We start from the raw sequence: 7,385 nt of genomic DNA, 5'->3' as shown, positions 1-7,385 counted from the left end.
AAGGAAATGGTAGAAATAAATTTTAAATATCAGTAATCCCAATCAATGTAAATGGATCAAACTTACCAGTTAAAAGACAGAAACTCACAGATTTCTATCCAAAGGAAATACAGGGGATTGTAAAACAAGATAAATGATTTAACAAAGGAAAATACAGACTTCAAAGGTGCAAAATAAGGACACTGTACAGGAAACTAACTTATTTCTGCAATAAGTCAATGGCATGAGTGAAAGGAGAACCTCGGGGACACAACCACCAAATCAAACACATTGACCTTGCTTAGCTCCAGATTCAAATTACCAACTCTAAGAAAGCACGAGACATTGGAGGAATTAAATTATATGTTGGGTATCATATGATACCAAAGGGTTATTAATTTTGTTGCCTATGATAATGGTATTTTGCTATAAAAAAGAAAGTGTTCATATTATTTGAAAAATGCATACAAAGTACATAAGGTAAAAATGGCATATCTGGAAAGTGCTTTAAAATTCTTCTACAAAGAGGACCTGGAGCTACCTGATCAGTCTGCAATGGCAGAGGCGGAGGAGACACTGAAGCAACCTCAGAGCCAGGAAGGAGTGCAGGGAATCCTCGTGGCAAACACAGGGGGCATCCCCATCAGGAGCACCATGGGGACCACCCCGCCGTCACACAGCACACCAGCCTCATGCACAGCTTCACCTTAAAGGCCCAGAGCGCTGTGCGTGAACGACCTCGCCGTCCTTTGAACGCTTGAAGAAAAATGAAATTATGGGTGCCCCAGATAAAGACCATTTCCTGATTTTTTTTTAGAATCCCACTGAATAACCTACTCTCTTGACTCCATGCATCATTCCTTAATGTAATACCCCCCAAGAATAATAGCATTAATCATGTTAACTGAATGGCAGGTAGAAATCCCCATAAAGCCCATGCAGACCAATCGAGTGACAAAGGTGGGCTGCAGCCCCACCCCCTCCCACCAAAGTCATCTCCCTGCTGGCCAGTCACCCCTGAGTCCCCAGGAGAGTCCTCTTTCCTCAAGTCCAGGTTTTGGAGCAAGAGTTTGTGAGAGACCCACACCCTGCTTGCTTCTGACCTTTAATTCACTTTGTTGCCTGTGAAAAATGCTGTTTTTCTTTAACCAAAAATAAGTGAAACTTTAAAAAAAATCTTCTTCAAAGAAAACAAAGACAAGAAACATTTTTAAATGGTTTGGAGAAGTGAATGTAATAAAAGTTTAATAACTTATGAATCTGGTTAATGGGTGTATGAAGGTTCATTGTACTACATTCTATGCTTTTGAATAAGTTTTTAAAGGATTTTAGTCCAACTATAAGAGCTGTTCTCCAAAAGATATTTCTACAAAACAGCAAAATATAAAATCTTTAAATAAAAAAACACAAGCTGATATACCCACCCAAGAGAGTTGGAAATATGTATATTCATACCAGGCAACTAGTTCTTAAAGAACAGAAAAAGGAGGCGGGGGAAGCATAAAGAAGGTCATTAAATAATGATAAAAGAAATAATCAGGGATTGCAGGGGTGAGAATCCTGAACCTGCAAGTATCTAATAACATCACCCTCGAATACATAAAATATAAATTGGCAGTAGCATGAGGAGTTGAAAATTGACAAGCATAGTGGGAAATTTTAATACACTGCAGCAGGTTGATGGTGACCTCCAAAAGATATGTGCTCATCCTGCCCAATATTTATAAATGTCACCTTATTTGGAAAAATGATCTTTACAGATATAATTAAGGATCTCGACGGGAGATCATTTTGGGTTGTCTGGTGGGCCTTACATCCAATGATAAGTGTTCTTACAAGAGACAAAAGAGGAGACAGACACAAAGAAGGTAGTGTGACTATGGAGGCAGAGATCAGAGTGAGGGAGCAACAGCCGCGCAGAGTCTGGAGCCCCCAGCAGCTGGAAGAGGCAAGGAAGGATCCTCCCTAGAGCTTTTGCAGGGAATGTAGCCCTGCTACCACCTTAATTTCAGACTTCTGGCCTCCAGAACTGTGAGAAACTAAATTCCTGTTGTTGGAAGACACCAAATTTGTGGGGACTTGTTATGGTAGCCCTGGGAAACCAATATGTATATCTCTCTCACTAGTTAATAAATCAAGCAGACAAAAAAATAATTAAAAGTATAAGAGACCTGAACAATATAATTAGTATATTTTTTATTGTTCAAATACATTTGTCTCCATTTTCCCGCCACCACTTTCCCCTGCCCCACCCATCCCCACCTCCCTCCCTCAATCCTTCCCCACTTTGGCTTTGTCCATGGGTCCTTCATACGTGTTCTTTGATTTGAGCCTTCCCCTTCCTTTCCCCATTAGCCCTCTCTCTCCTTCACTCTTGTTACTGTCGGTTTGTTTTTTTCTTTCAATGCTACTGGTGATATTTTCCTTGCTTGTTTGTTTTGTTGATTAGGTTACACTTATAGGTGAGATCATATGGTATTTGTCTTTTGTCCCCTGGCTTATCTCACTTAGCATAATGCTCTCAAGTTCTGTCCATGCTGTTGCAAAGGGTAGTACCTCGCTCTTTCTTTCTGTTGCATAGTTTTCCATTGGATAAATGTACCATGTTTTTTTGATCCACTCATTTACTGATGGGCGCTTAGGTTGCTTCCAGCACTAGGCTATTATAAATTGTGCTGCTATGAACATTGGAGTGCATAGGTTCTTTTGAATTGGTGTTTTGGGATTCTTAGGGTATAATCCCAGCAGTGAGTTGCTAAGTCAAAAGGCAGTTCCATTTTTAGTTTTTTGAGGAAATTCCACACTGTTTTCCACAGTGGCTGCACTAGTCTGCATTCCCACCACCAGTACACTTGGGTTCCCTTTTCTCCACAGCCTCACCAGAACCTGTTGTTTGTTGACTTATTTATGTTAGCCATTCTGAACTATGTGAAGTGGTGTCTCATTGTGGTTTTAATTTGCATTTCTCTGATGGCTAGTGATGCTGAGCAAATTTTCATATGTCTCTGGACCCTGTGTATGTCCTCCTTGAGAAGTGTCTGTTCAGGTCCTTTGGATTGTTAATTGGATTGTTTATCTTCCTGGAGTAGAGTCATGTTAATTGGATTGTTTGTCTTCCCGGAGTAGAGTCATGTGAGTTCTTTATATATTTTGGAGATCAAACTCTTGTCTGAGGTATCATTGGCAAATATATTTTCCCATACGGTTGGTTCCCTTTTCATTTTGCTGATGTTTGAACACTATAATTAGTATTTTTATCTAACCAGCATATGTGCCATCCCCTACACACTTATATTTAAAAATACACATCTTTTTCATTGTGCGTTAACTGTCCATATAAATTTGAGTACTGTTGTAGCAGAAAATAATTGAAACCACTATTGTAGAGCTGAAATCATTTTTGCCCTCCAAAAGAGCAGGTGTATCACTCAAGTGTGAGAAAAATTGGCTTAGAACCTTCTGATCCTTTAATGTGCTAGAGATAGCTTGTCTTCTTTGTGCTTAGGATAAGAACATAGTTCACTCATTAGCCACAAATACACCCAGGCTCTTAGTTTTATCTATTTTGAATGACTCTTACAGGAATTAAAAATTTTAAGGACACATAGAAAAGACACTTACTCCCTTTGTCATTTCAAAGTTAACACTCATGCTGGAGTCATTGTCATCATTATGAGCAGCATAATTATTCTTAAAGTAACAGCCCTGGAGCAAGAAGGTTGTTTTGTTTTGTTTTTCCTGGTGTTGTTGATCAACCTTAAGTCTTCACAAGTAAATATACACTAGGTTAACGTGCTTTAATACATTGTGCATGAATCAGATCATACATTTTATATGCCTCTCCAAAAGGAAGTAGGTTAACGAGTGTAGCACATTGGACACCTAGGAGGGAAAAAAGTAAAGATAATTTTCAGCAGTAGTCATACCTATCTTTTTTAAGTTTTTCAATATGTTTATTGATTTTAGAGAGAGAAGAAAGGAGAGAGAGAGAGCAGAGAAACACGGATGTGAGAGAGAAACATCGATCAGGTGCCTCCCATACACATGCCAACCGGGGATGGAACCCGCAACCTAGGCAAGTTCCCTGACCAGAAATCAAACCGCCAACCTTTCGGTGTACAGGATGACATTCCAACAACAGAGCCACATTGGCCAGGACATATACAATTATTTTTTAACTAGTCTACCAACATAAGCAAGAATCAAAAATAAAACAACAGGATGGGAGGATACTGACAATGCGAGCCATCTTGCCCTTTCTCCTTGAATTGCCTCATTCATACTGTTACCTCCCCGGGGCAAGGACTAGGTTATTACTTTCTGGCAGAATTCCATTTAACCATGCAATGCCTGTACTTTTACCCATATGATGCCTGGAGAAATACTGGGTAATAATTTTATTAAAAGAGAAAAGCTCTTCATTACTTCTGCCACCTAGTGTGTCTCCTGGTCCCCAGTCAGGGACAAAATCTCTGGAACTGAATCCATTCTAAAGGAGGGATGTTTGTCCAGTGAAGCATACAGAGTGTCCTAGGATATCTGGGAGAAATGTCACTGTGCCAGGGTTTCCATTTCATCAACTGTACACTGACTCGGCATTTCCTGGGGGGAGTATGTAAGTGGTTGGACGAAGACCTCTCTGGCTGCCCATTCCTAGTAAAAAGTGAGCCCTGGAAGGAACAGTTAAGGCATAAAAAGACAATTCCTTAAGGAAGCTTTGCAGATAGAGCCACAAAGTCCCGTGATCCATAAAATACTTGAAGTTCTAACCAGGCTTTGCCACAGAGCAGTGTGAGAATCGCAGCTAACAGCATGAGCCACATCTGCCAGCAGACATCACGTGGTGAGTTCCAAATTTCTGTTCCATTCTTGTTCTTCCTGATATGGTGGTTTCTTTTCAAACTAGATTGATTGCTTTTGAATTCTGAACCTAGAGACATATGCTAATTTGCACAGCTGCCCTAAAGGAGTAAAAGTATTCCTCCTGAGAAGCCCTCTCAAATGTTAGGTAAAATCAAAATTCTTGAGCCAAATTTTAAGAGCAAAATTGTGGTGCTCTAATTGTCCTTCCTAAAACCACTGGGGTTTTTTTTCTTTTATTTTTTAAAAGAGATTGTCTCAGGCAATAACTACACAGCTGATTATAGACTGATGTGTAAATGCTACTCTTTGATTTTCAGGAACCAAAATCTTGAATTAATTTCAGCACGTAAATGTTTCATGGATACACAGAGGCACACTCCTTTGAAAGGTAGACATTATAAGCCAGGTAATGTCAATGAGTAAAGAGAAATGCTTAGAGCTTTTACTGGGAGAAGCCAGAGCTTTCAGTCAAGGGCTGATGTTCTAGAGACCCACAGCCGCAGAGGTTGCCCCTTCTTACCCTTTATCCAGACCGTTATACCTTTCTTCTCCAATAGATTCTCAATGTCACTGCCGAAGTCTGTCTTCCCCATTGTTTTCAACTATCCATAGTTTTCTGAAGATTCTGCATTTATTTCCCATTGCCCTAGGCATCAAGACTTAGTCTCTCCTTAAGTAAATTGGGCCCAACATTCCACAAAAGTCAACAACCGCAATACCCTACATTTCAAAGCCCCTCACGGTTCCCTGCAATGTGTTTTCTTCCCTTGGCTCCTCCTTTTCTTTGCTTATTCTTGGCTACCCCTCTCACTCACTGCCCGCCCCTCCCCCCAAAAAAGGAAGAAAAAAGAAAAGTGTGCAGCACAACACCAGTCATGTTTAAGCCACACTAAACTCACACCACCACCTGTTAGGCTAACCCTGCCCTGTCCAAGATAAATATGTCCTGAGTCATCTGATCTCCTTGCCTCCTTCCTCAACTCCATAAAAGCTTCTGCAGCCCTGCCCCAAACTTCCCCCTCCTCTGCTATACTTCCACCTCATCTCCACCTACTGGGTCTCTCTATTCTTTGGCTTTTTAGTGGGTGTATAGCAAAGTGTTACATGATATACACTTTCATTAAATAAACATGGCATGTCTCCCAGGGGTGACTTCTCTCATGTTAAAGAGAGGTAGAATGAGGGGGGAGGAATCAAGTAATTTCTCCAAGCAATTTGAAATATTTTTGTCTTAATACATTACATGCATTTAATACATTAAAACATTTTAATAGAAAAAACAAACACAAATGTGTTGTGGAGTACAATGCAAGAGCCACATTAATTTTTTAAAATGAAAATAAGACTTCAAAGGAGTTAGGCATCTGTGGACGGTGGCTCCTGGTGGCACCACACCTCTCTCTGCTTATACCTTCTCACTCCCGCCCCCCACCCCAGGGAGCCCAGGGAGCGAGCAGAGACACTGGAAAATGCCTGCCCAAGTCCCAGGCTGCTCTGAACTCAGAACCAATTCCTTTGTTCACCAAATTGAGCACTTAGCCAAGCCCTGTGAATACAAATGATTTGAACACAGTCTCTGCCTTCAAGCAGCTCACAACTTACACAGACTAACATAAGAGGGGACTCAGAAAAACCCAGAATTATCTTCTGGAGGACGGCCCCTTGTAGTATAGGCTTCCCCTGTTAGGTGACCTTTCTGGGAACCCATCTGTATCAGTGTTCCAGCTGACATTGTTGTGAGAGGCTGCATTTGGTTTCAGTTAATTTTTTTTTTGAAGACTCTCCATTTGCACGGTTCATGATGGGTGGTTTATGACAAGTGTACCTGTCCAACCATGATGAGCGTTCAGCAGTTTATGACCAAAAATGGCATAACCCCCATGCCCCACCCTCCCTACTCACCCAATTTTGCCCCAAGATACTATTTTTTGTTTCCCCCAGTGAAAGAAACATCCTCAAAGGGAAACATTTTGTTGATGTGGAGGAGGTGAGACAAAAAATGGAAGAAGAAAAAGGCATCAAAATCAATGATTTCAAAAACTGTTTTGAGCAAGGGAAAAATGTCTCGATAAGTGTATTGCATCAAATGGAGAGTACTTTGAAGGTGACTGAAGTTTAAACATGTAAGAATAAATACACAATTTTTAAAAAATAAATTCTGGGGCTTTGTTTGGTTTCCCCCTTGTAAATAACTAGTAATAGTAGAATGTAGTAAGTTATGAATAAAAATAAAACTATGCACAAAAATGTCATGGTACCACCTATAAAGAAAGTAATAATTAACCATTTCAGACAGAACCAAAGGGGAGTTCAAAGTTTGGGAACCTGACTGTATTCCTTAAATTGTATATGTTTCTACATACCTTCTACTATCAACAAAGTCCACCTTAGGCACTATATTTTTGTGTCTAACTAATTTATTTTGCATAGTACTGAACACATATAGAACCTAATGCATCTTTTGATGCTGGGAAATGGTGATGGGTAAACACATTGTTGTGGTTGAATCATGTTCCCCACAAAAATGGTATGGTGAAGTCCCA

General features: G+C 40.2%; 1 pseudogene; it reads left to right on the top strand.

The window, feature by feature from the left end:
- The first annotated feature begins 534 nt into the window (after window positions 1–534).
- On the top strand, window positions 535–811 carry LOC129078869 (dynein light chain roadblock-type 1-like; annotated as a pseudogene).
- Window positions 812–7,385: the final 6,574 nt, after the last annotated feature.

The sequence above is a fragment of the Pteronotus mesoamericanus genome, unplaced genomic scaffold (assembly GCF_021234165.1).
Source record: "Pteronotus mesoamericanus isolate MK-2021 breed Mesoamerican mustached bat unplaced genomic scaffold, CSHL_Meso_final contig_74, whole genome shotgun sequence".
In the NCBI taxonomy this organism is placed as follows: Eukaryota; Metazoa; Chordata; class Mammalia; order Chiroptera; family Mormoopidae; genus Pteronotus; species Pteronotus mesoamericanus.
Note: the sequence above shows the minus strand (reverse complement) of the source record. Positions and strands in the feature narration are given on the sequence as shown.